The 11,715-nt window shown below is 51.2% G+C and overlaps 1 pseudogene; it reads left to right on the top strand.

Annotated features, from left to right (window-relative positions):
* Window positions 1-7,951: 7,951 nt before the first annotated feature.
* LOC103013834 (60S ribosomal protein L4-like) lies at window positions 7,952-9,352 on the top strand (annotated as a pseudogene).
* The last annotated feature ends 2,363 nt before the right edge of the window (window positions 9,353-11,715 follow it).

Genomic DNA, 11,715 nt, shown 5'->3' with positions numbered 1-11,715 from the left:
GGAGGGGAGGGTTTGGAGAAGAAGTAGGGTTTGCACATGCTGGGATGAGGGAAAGGGCTGGAGCGTGGAAGAATCCGAACGGAGGCAGCCAGCCTGATCAGCAAGGGCCAGGCTGGGAACACCATCCAGTGCCAGGAATTCGAACTCAAGTGATGGGAAGCCAGCGAAGGTGGCTAGTCAGGGGAGAGAGCCAGGACAGGAGCTGGCCTTGGGCGGCTGGCTTACCCCTGGCCCTTCCCGCCTCCCCAGCCAGTGCTTCCAGCTCAAAGGGGCCCTCCCAGCCCCTCGCAGGGGAGAGCAGAGTGTGGGCCTCTCCTCTGCCTGCCAGGGACCTGAGCCAAGAGCCCTCAGCAGCTAGGAAGGGGGCCATGTGTGGGCCCGCCAGGAACTCTGGAAGAGGAATGTGGCCTAATTAATTCTCCAAAGCTCAGAGGGCCTCGCCTTGTGGGAGCAGCTGCCAGGACAGGCCTGCCAGGACGCCACGGGCCCAGCCCGTCTATCACTGTGTGCGGGGACAGCAGGCTGGGAGGCCCAGAGACAGGGGCCCAGGGGGCCAACCCCTTGCCTCCAGGCACACACGTGTCCTCCAGCCCCTTCACAGTAAATAATGCAATAATAGTAACAGTAATAGCAACAGGCCTTGAGGGCTTAAAGTGTGCCAGGCCCTGTGCGAAGCCTGTTGTACTCACTTCTCATCTAATCATTACAAGGACCAGTGAGGTGGGTACCATTATGATCTCCATTTTGCAGATAAGGAAACTGAGGCTCAGACGGGTGAATTTCCCGGACCAGGATCCTGCAATCAGAAAGCACAAGCAGGGAAGCTGGGATTTGGACCTAGGGAGTCTGGGCCGCAAGACCATGTTGTCATAACCACCATGCTGGGCTGGCTCAGCAGGGGAAATCGAGGCCCAGGGAGGTGGGATGCCTTTCCCAAGGACAGTCAATTAAAAAAAGGCCCTGGGATAGTGAATGGGATAGATACCTGCAGGGAGAAAGGCCACACCCCTGTCTTCTGCTTGGATTGCCTTCTCCTGAGGTTTCTTATGGGGCTCTTCCTCTCCTGGCCCATAGGTCACCCTCAGGGACCTGTGATTCGCTACTCCAGGCAGGCGGGGCTGGAGGAAGCGATCCTGTCTCCTGGAGTCTCCACCCATTTGGTCCCAGTGACATGGTAACAGCACCGTCGGCTGGGCGGCATGTTCTCAAAGACTCCTCCTAGCGACCCTATCCCCACTCCATGGGCTGGGGGTTGAGGGTACACCATGGCCAAGAGAGACTCAGAGTGGTGCAGAGACGGGCTGGACCAGGGCCTTTCAGCTAGAAAGTGGCAGACCTAGGACAAGATGGGCACCCAGACTGGCCTGAAGCCAAGACTCTGCCCTTCCCCGACAGCAGACCGGAGGGAGGGCAGCGTAGCCACACCCCATCCCTTCTCTGAGCCTGTTTCTCATCCGCTGTATGGCGATAAGAGGACCAGCCTTATAGGCCTGTCCTGGAGTTCATTCATAACAGCTCACACACTATGGGTACTTCTTGTGTCAGGCACTGTCCGAAGTACTTTATTTAATTTTTAAAAGTTTTCCAAAACAAGATTTTATTCGTGGCTATATAACATATCACCATAAGGCTGTACCATATGTATTTGTTACCCTGTAGGTGTATATTTAAGTTTGTCCCATTTCCCACCAATGCAATAAACACTGTGTGCTACATTTATACATAAATTTTATATTCATTCCTAATTCCTTTTTTGCTGCATAGCTTTTATTGGGACTTAATTCACACCCCATAAAATTCACTCTTTTAAAGTGTACAATTCAGTGTTTTTTTATATATTCACAGTTATACAACCATCACCACTATCTAATTCCAGAACATTTCCATCACCCCATAAAGAAATACCTCACCCTTTAGCAGTGACTCCCCATATCCCACTTCCCTGGTCCCTATAAGTTAGGAATCTACTTTCTGTCGCTATGGATTTGCCTCTTCTGGACATTTTATATCAATGGAATCATACAATAAGTGGCCTTTTGTGTCTGGCTTCTTTCACTTAGCATAATGTTTTCAAGGTTCATCTATGTTGGAGTATGTGTCGGTATTTCATGCCTTTCCATGACTGAATAATATTCCCTCATAGAGACAGACCGCATTTTGTTAATCCACTTGTCTGCGTTGTTTCCACTTTTTTGGTTTAAGCATGTTATTTTAGCCCTCAGCGACCCTCTGGGGAGATGCTGTCTTATCATCATATAGACAACAAGATTGAGGTCCAGAGAGGTTAAGTAACCCACACCAGGTCACTTAGCTAGTGAGTAGCAGTGGTGGGCTTTGCCCCGGAAGTCTGGCTACAGAGACCATGGCCTTAACCACTAAGCATCACTGTCTCCTCAGTCAAAGTAAGATAGTGTAGGTCAGCACCCACAGCAAGCAACTGCACCAGAGGTGGCACCCATAGGGTACTTAGCGAAGGGTGGCTTTTCTCAGCAGCATTTCTGAAGGTGGCAGAGCCAGGGTCTGCCAGGCAGAGCCCCAAGCTAGAACAGGGGTGTCAGGACACCCAGTGATAAAGGATTGCTATCTCGGCACACAGGTAGTTCTCCCAGGGGACATCTCTCCACACCTGGGGGGAGCTGCTCCCTCCGCAGCACATCTTTGGCTTGCACCCCAGAGCCCATCTCTCCACCCATCCCCACCTACGCAGCCATGACTCCTCTCCTGGCCCCAAGGCCCTGCCACTGGGCAGCTGAGGTAGGATCCTTGGGTGAGGTCAAGGTCAGAGCTGCAGCTGAGGTCGTGTGGATGGGTCGCTGCCTCCTCTGGCCTCCATCTACTAAATAATGAGATAAGAAATCTTAATACCTTCTCTTTTTTTAAATTACAAAGTTAGGACAATACATACACAAGAGCTTGTGGCTTTAAAAAAATGAAAAGAATATGGGAGCTTCTAAAATAAAAAGTTTCCTCCTGACCTCCCTCTCCAAGGCAACTACTCTGACAGTGGGGTAAGTAGCCTTTTCCTATGGATTCAGGTATATGTTTTCTAATGTTACAGAGGTGTTTAAAATAATAAATGGTGACATGAGTCTCCCTATACTGAGACCTTCGTTTCTCACTCCAAAGGTGTCTTTCTAGACCAGTACACAGAGATCCACCCCATCTCAATTTTAACAGCTCCACGTGGTCTCTGGCATGGACAGACTGTTGTTACTTGACCATCACCCACTGATGGCTTTTGGAAGGCCTCCATTTATCATTTTCATAAACATGCTGCAGTAAACACCTTGTTTATACATCTTTGTCCTCAAAGAACCGATTTTTAGACATGAAATTGCTGGGCCAAAGACAAGCACATTTTAAATATTCTGCCAAGAATGAGGTTCTAATTTGCAATCTTGTCCCCACTAGGTGCAAGTGCCCTTTTCCTCACAAGCCTTCCAGCACAGCGTTTTATCCATCTCTTGTGGTTTGCTGCTCTGATAGCGAAACCACTTCTTCACAAAGAATCTGATGTGCAAAAGAGATATGGCTGATGCCACCCGGATTGGGGGGTGGGGGGGGTGTGGGGCCTGGAGACACTCCATGTCCCACCCTATCCCCTGGTGCAGAGGACCCCTCTAGGGTCTTCCAGCGTTGCTCTCCAGGATCCTGTTTGGCTGCAGGCCTGTCCCTCCGAGGCTGACGTGAGCCCGCAGCCCCTCAGTCCTGCCCAGTGGTTTGGCCCTGCAGGGAGCTAAGGATGGAGGAGGGGCTGGCCAGTCTTCTTCCTCAGCTGACCCCACCCTTCCCACATAGATGCGCCTTTGAGTAGGGCGCTCCTGGGGACAGCATTGTCATGGCAAAGCACGTGCGGTGGGGGACTGTGGGCACCTGAACCTGCAGATATTTTGAGGAGGGGGACCCTGGGGAGTCCGGATTCCCCCTCAGCCTGCGATCCAAACTAGCCTTTTAGAAAAGACTGGATCCTGGTCTTGCCTCTGCCCAGGCCTTGCTGTGTAGACCCAGGCAGGTCACTGTCGCTTCTGGGCTCCAAGCTCCCAGCTGCCAGGCCGGGGAAATCCCTCTCACAGGGTAGGTGCTGAATCTGCTCCCTCTGGAGACTCCACACTTGCCATGCGCATGAGTCACTCCCCAGGGGGAAGGATGGCTCCTCCTGGGAGTTGGCAGACTCAGGGCAGGGGAGGGGCACGGGGAGCAGGGGAGGGGAGGCTCCTTCCCTACAACTTTGATGCTGCGTGGTGAGCTTGGCACACTGGAGTCCCACCTGGCTAATGTGAGACCGAGTGTGAGCACACGCACGCAGGGCACACCAACGTGTGAAATGTATTCTTGTGTGCCGACTGGGGATCCTTCTGCTGGTGTCCAGGCATTCAGGTTTGTGTCTCGTGTGATGGGTGTCCATACACAATCCACCTGTGTGCACGTCGACATGTACAAGTATGTGTGCCTGAGTGTCCCTGAGAGTGTAAGTCTTCGCCTGGTTGTGGCTGCCTAGATGTGTGTGCATACATGTGCCTACGTCCGTGTGCACGCGTGAGAGGTGCATGCAAGTCCATGATTAGGGATTACAGGTGTGTGGGCGCACCAGTGACATGAGCGTACAAGCTAATGTGTGTATTTGTGTCTGAGCATGTGTCAAAACACATGCATAGAGTGCCCGTAAGTGTCGATGGTGTGCATCCACGTGTGTGGATCTAGAGGTGCTTCAGTGTGCGTGTGGGCACAGCTGTGTATGGAACTATTGCAGTGTGACTCTCTGCTGATGCAGATACACACAAGTGTGCATTTGCACCGCAGGAGGTGCCACCTCAGGGTCCGCAAACGATGACATCTCCTCCAGGGCCCATCCCACATGGCCTGGACCCCTCTCCTCTGCGCACACTGAGGAACCAACAGAGGGACAGTGTCATTGCTTTCATTACAGGCAGATCGATTATTTTAGTAATTAGTAAGTCGTTATAAACCTTACCGAGTTTAAGTACAAACATGGATATATCATAGATGCAAAATGCATATGGAATCTGAACACGAAGCATGAAAGTGAAGGATTTCCCACCCCAATCTGGGATGGCAGTGGTGGGTAAGTACACGCAGGGCTCAGAAAAGCAGGAGAGGGAAGGGGCAGAGCAGAGAACCCCTGCCTCCGTTTCCAAGGCTGCCCAGCCCCTGACCTCCATCCCCACCCCCACCAAGGGAGATATTGTCCTGGGCCCAGATGCCCCCAACTCTGGCTTGAGTGGGAGTGGGGGAGTGAGGGTGTCAGACCATCCCCTGCTCTGACAGCAGCCAGGCAAGGCAGGTCCCTTCTCAGCCTCCCTCTGTAACTCAGGGATAATCATACCTACTTGGGGTTTCTCAAGGAACCTCAAAATATAAGCTCTGATATCTGCCCACCTCCTTCCTCCCCTCAGGACAATTTCTATCCCCCCACCCCAGCTCCTCCGCTTCTCTCTCAGCCTGAACTGCCTCCTTGCCCCAGGCCTGACCCACGAACTGCTACCCGCCTGTCCAAACCCACGCCCGTGCCACCACCCAGCCACACATTTGTCATCTCAGCTGGACTGTGAACTCCCAGGGTAAGGAAGGCTCAGGCATTCCTGGGTCCCTAGAGCCCACCCCAGCCTGGCACGGCTTAGATATCAGGCACGATTTGATTTTAGAAACTGAAGATAAGGGTAGGGGAGGGAGGAGGGCTCTGGGAGTAGCAATGTTTGGTAAACACGGCAGGTCGTTGGGTGCCCCAAGACTGGATGAGTCAGCCTGACCCTTGGCCTTGAGGACGGAAGGAAAAATCATTTATCAGTCTCCACCAGGTGCCGGCATCACCCATGCACTTGATCCCCACCACGCACCTGGGAGGTAAGCAGTATTTTTATTCCCATTTTATAGATGCAGAAACTGACCCTCAGAGAAGAGGAATCAGCAGCAGAGCTGGGACTCAAGCCCTCCTAACTCAGCACCTTCCCCAGGCTCTCCCCTCATGTTCCATCTCTCCTTCGCAAGCCCCGCCCATATTCCCAGCACTTAGCAGGAGTCTGTGGCTCTATCCCAGGGGCTTTGGAAAATGCCCTCAGGAGCAGCCCTTGATCATAAAGGATAGGGGTGGTGGATAGATACCCCAGCTTCCTCACGCCATGGGTGGGGAGACCCTGAGGCTGGTTGCACAGCGTCTCCCGGAGGTCCCCAGTGGAGCTGAGCCCCGCTTTCCACCTGCTGCTCATTAACTTGCCTGTGTTGGCTGCCCTTCCGGTCTTACTTCCACGTCCTTTATAGCTTCCTGGAATCACCTCGAAAATAAATCCATGCCCTTGAATCCTAGTTCAGGTCTTCTCCGAGGGCCCCAACCCAAGACTGAGAGGCAGCAGCCATGGGGGCTATGAGTCCCTGGGAAGCCAAGAGGACCTTGCTGCAAAGGGGTCTCTGCCTCAGAGGCCTTGAGACACGTGCAGGGCCAGAAGCACCTCAGCACAAGTCTGGGGCCATGGGAGGAGCCCCGGCAGGCGGGAGGCCAGCCCGGCTGCAGCTCTAGCGCTGTGCACAGTGTCAGGTCGGGGTGCGGGGCTGCAGGTGCACCAGGGTAAAGAGGGCAGTAGGGTGTGAGTGCAGCAGCTGACGGGAGCAGGGCTTATCTTACTGCCCAAGACCACACCCGTACCTCCCTCCCTTCTGCAGAACTGGGCCTGGGACACCTATGCCCTGGCAGGCCCCAGGGCAGATCCCGGCTAGAAAACCCCAGAGCCCCCGGCTGACCCTCTCCTGCTCAGTCCCTCTCCCGCTCATTCCCTCTGGTCTGGGTCCTGGCAGAGCAGGGAGGCTGCCTGGGGAAAGTCCTAGATGGGGATCTGAGCAACTCAGTGCCTCTCTGGGCCTCAGTTTCCCATTCATGAAATGGCACAGGGCCCTGGTGGGGCTGAGGAAGTGAATGAAGGGGTCCCAGCACACCTCAGAGGGATCCTGTTCTCTGATTCTGCCAGGAAATCTTTTGCACACAAAACATTAGATGTGGCATATCTTACACCCCTAAACCTTTCAGAAGAGGGTATTACTTAATGTAGAGGAGTCAAATTCTAATGGTGGAAATTCAAGCATTGGAGAAGACATAGCTTGACTTTGGGGATTGGCCTTCCTTACACCCCTCAAACCACACCATGTCAACCCCCAGACAGGCAGTGGAAAGAGCACAGGCTTTAGTGCCAGACAGACTTGGGCTCAAATCCTTGGTGACTCAGAAAAGCCCCTCAACCTCTCTGAGCTTCATCTTCGTTGGCTGTGAAATGGGTTGACAATGCCCACTGACCCAGGTAAGCATCTTCAATCTCCTTTAGTCCTCAGTCTGGTGAGGAAGTAACTCTGATCCCCAGTTGGTGCAGTAGAGACCCAGAGAAGAGCAAGCAGGTGCTAAGGAGGCCAGCCCCTGCTCACGTGGGTCCACAGTGGTCCAGGACCTGCCTGCCCCCTGCCCAGGGACCCCTGAGGCCTGGGCTGTGCCCTGTCCATTCCAGCCTTCCCCTGCTCGGCCCAGCCCTGACCCGAGGCTCACCCACTGCCCGGTTCCTGCACCTGGCCCATGAGGCAGCCAGGGCTGGGTCTTCAGTATCGGCATTCCTCTGGGATTAATACGTTTGGCCTCAGGAATGCTGGGGGCTGGGCCAGGAGGTCAAGGGTCCATGACCTTATCCTACTCTCCTGAGAAGCTCTTAAAGCCTCACAGCACCTGGGCGAGGCAGGCATGGCCCAGCCACAGAGGGAAACCGAGGCCCCTGACTTCATCCAGAAAAGGAAACCAGAGGCCTCCTTGGTTATCCTCAGTAAGGATCAGGACAGCAGAAGATGAAAAATGAAATCAAAGCAAGCAATGGACTGGCAATTCCACTTCTGGGTATATACCCCAAAGAAATGCCTAGATACGTTCATCAAAAAATGTTTACTAGAATGTTCAGCTTTTCCTATGGGAGCCACCGGGTTGAGAGGTGCGTGGTCTTCTCCTCTCCCCACCTTGGCGTGTGCTCGTCCACTGATACCAGTGTACTCCGAAAAGGGGGAGCCATCTGACAAAAATGTCACTTTGCCTGCTGTGTTCAAGACTCTCATTCGACCAGATATTGTAAACTTTGTTCACGCCAACTTGTGCAAAAGCAACAGACAACTCTATGCTATCAGTGAATTAGCAGGTCATCAAACCAGTGCCGAGTCTTGGGGTACTGGCAGAGCTGTGGCTCAAATTCCCAGGGTTCGAGGTGGCGGGACTCACCGTTCTGGCCAGGATGGTTTTGGAAACATGTGTCTTGGGGGCTGCATGTTTGCACCAACCAAGACCTGGTGACGTTGGCACCACAGAGTGAATACAATGCAGAAGTGATATGCCATCCGCTCTGCACTGGCTCTCTCAGCCTTACCAGGGCTGGTCATGTCTAAAAGTCATCATATAGAGGAAGTTCCTGAAGTTCCTTTGGTAGCTGAAGATAAAGTTGAAGGCTAAGAGAAGATCAAGGAGGCTGTTTTGCTTCTGAAGAAACTTAAGGCCTGGAATGATGTGAAAGAGGTCTACGCCTCTCAGCGTAGAGCGAATGAGAGCCGGCAAAGGCAAATGAGAGCCGGCAAAGGCAAAATGAGAAACCGTCACCGTATCCAGAGCAGGAGACACTGCATCATCTGTAATGAGGACAGAGGTATCATCAAGGCCTTCAGAAACATCCCTGGAATTACTCTACTTAATATAAGCAAACTGAACGTTTTGAAACTTGCTCCTGGTGGGCATGTGGGACGTTCCTGCATTTGGACTGAAAGTGCCTTCCGCAAGTTAGATGAGCTGTATGGCACTTGGCGTAAAGCTGCCTCCCTCAAGACTAACTATTGATACAACCTCCCCATGCACAAGATGCTCAGTACAGACCTTAGCAGAATCCTGAAAAGCCCAGAGATCCAAAGAGCCCTCCGAGCACCATGCAAGAAGATTCATCTCAGAGTCCTGAGGAAGAATCTACTGAAAAACCTGAGAATCATGTTGAAGCTAAACCCATATGCAAAGACCATGCGCCGGAACACCATTCTTCTCCAGGCCAAGAACCACAAAATCCAGATGGATAGGGCAGCAGCGGCACTAGAAGACAAATCAGATGAGATGGATGTTCCAGGCAAGAAGCCTGTGGTGGGAAAGAAAGGAAAGAAGGCTGTTGGCATTAAGAAGCAGAAGCGTTTGGTGGGAAAAAAGGCGACAGCAACCAAGAAACCAACAGCTGAAAAGAAGCCCGCAGAAAAGAAACCCCACCACAGAAGAGGGCTGCTGCATAAACTTAAATTTGTTTATTTCGTAAAGGTCAAATCATTTTGGACAGCTAATTTTGAATAAAGACCTGATGAAAGAAACAGTGGAAAAAAAAAAAAATGTTCAGACTGCCCTGGTGGTGCAGTGGTTAAGAATCCGCCTGCCAATGCAGGGGACACGGGTTCGAGCCCTGGTCCAGGAAGATCCCACATGCCGCGGAGCAACTAAGCCCGTGCGCCACAACTACTGAGCCTGCGCTCTAGAGCCCACGAGCCACAACTAGTGAAGCCCTCGCGCCTAAAGCCCATGCTCTGCAACAAGAGAAGCCACCACAATGAGAAGTTCGCACGCCGCAACTAGGGAAAGCCCGGGTGCAGCAACGAAGACCCAACGCAGGCAAAAATAAATAAAATAATAATTTTTAAAATGTTCATAGCAGCACTATTTATAATAGTCTCATACTAAATGAAGTAAGTCACAAAGAGAAAGACAAATATATGATATCACTTATATGCGGAATCTAAAAAAATGATACAGATGAACTTATTTAAAAAGCAGAAACAGACTCACAGACTTAGAGCAGGGATCCCCAACCCCCGGGCCATGGACCGGTACCAGTCCGTGGCCTGTTAGGAACCAGGCCTCACAGCAGGAGGTGAGTGGCAGGTGAGCAAGCGAAGCTTCATCTGTATTTACAGCCACTCCCCATCGCTCACATTACTGCCTGAGTTCTGCCTCCTGGCAGATCAGCTGCGGCATTAGATTCTCATAGGAGCGTGAACCTTACTGTGAACTGCGCATGTGAGGGATCTAGGGTGCACGCTCCTTATGAGAATCTAATGCCTGATGATCTTAGGTGATGCTAGCGGTGGGGAGCGGCTGCAAATATAGATGATCATTAGCAGAGAGGTTTGACTGCACAGAGACCATAGTAAATCAATTGCTTGCAGACTCATATCAAAACCCTATCAGTGAGTGGCAAGCGACAATTAAGCTGCATCTGGTGGCAGGCGTTATAGTGGCAAGTGAGTTGATGTACTTCAATTGTACAGCTGCATCTGGTGGCAGGCTTTAAGCCAGAATCCGACACATTTTAGTCTGCACGTGGCCCGCCCATTATTTTATTTACTTGCATCCGTGCCTCTTTCCTGCATTGCGCACTTGCATCAGTCACAGTTTTGGTAAGGCCACAAGCTAACCCTAGCCAGGATGAGTAAAAAAACAAACATCACTGGAGAGCTTCTTTGAAAAGGAGGAAAGACCCAGTGATGAGACAGCAGAAGACTCTAAGACTGCCAACAAAAAGAAAGCTACATTTAAAAGAAAATACCAAGAGTCCTACTTAAATTATGGGTTCATTGCAACAGGTGATTCACATTCTCCAAGCCCGCTTTGTATAATATGTGGCCACCGGCTATCCAACAAAGCCATGAAACCTTCAAAACTGCTTCGCCACATGGAGCCCAAGCACCTGCATTGAAAGACAAGCCTTTGGAGTTTTTCAAAGGGAAAAAACCATGAACACGAAGAACAGAAGCAATTATTGAAGGCCACCATGTCATCAAATGTGTCTGCACTGAGAGCATCATTCTTAGTGGCTAACCGCATGGCTAAAGCTAAGAAGTCCTTTACTACCAGTGAAGAGTTGATCCTGTCTGCTGCTGAGGACATTTGTCATGAACTTTTAGGAGAGGCTGCAGTTCAAACGGTGGCACGTGTTCCTCCTTCGGCAAGCACCATAACTAGACGAATTGATGAAATAGCAGACTATACTGAGGCACAATTGTTAGAGAGGATTAATGAGTCACCATGGTACGCAATCCACGTTGACGAGTCTACCGATGTTGACAACAGGCAACAATGCTTGTTTTTGTGCAATATATTTTTCAGGAGGATGTGCATGAGGATATGTTATGTGCAATTTTGTTGCCAACCAGCACCACAGCTGTGGAACTATTCAAGTCGTTGAACGATTTTACATATCAGGAAAACTGAATTGGTCATTTTGTGTCGGTATACGCATGGACGGAGTGGCTGCCACGGCTGGATGGCTTTCTGGTTTCACTACTCGGGTTAAAGAGGTCACTTCTGAATGTGAGTCTACGCACTGTGTCATCCATAGAGAACTGCTGGCTAGCTGAAAAATGTCACCTGAACTTAACAATGTTTTGCAGGATGTGATTAAAATTATCAACCACATTAAAGTACATGCCCTTAACTCACGTCTGTTCGTGCAGCTCTGTGAGGAGATGGACGCAGAGCACACACGTCTTCTCTTATGCACAGAAGTGAGATGACTTTCTAAAGGTAGATCACTGGCCAGAGTTTTTGAGCTATGAGAGCCGCTCCAGAGATTTCTTTTAGAAAAACAGTCACCACTGGCAGCACATTTCAGTGACAGAGAATGGGTCACAAAACTTGCTTACTTGTGTGACATATTCAACCTG

Source organism: Balaenoptera acutorostrata, chromosome 1 (assembly GCF_949987535.1).
Source record: "Balaenoptera acutorostrata chromosome 1, mBalAcu1.1, whole genome shotgun sequence".
Classification (NCBI taxonomy): domain Eukaryota; kingdom Metazoa; phylum Chordata; class Mammalia; order Artiodactyla; family Balaenopteridae; genus Balaenoptera; species Balaenoptera acutorostrata.
The sequence above is the reverse complement of the archived record's forward strand: the minus strand, read 5'-3'. Positions and strand labels throughout refer to the sequence as shown.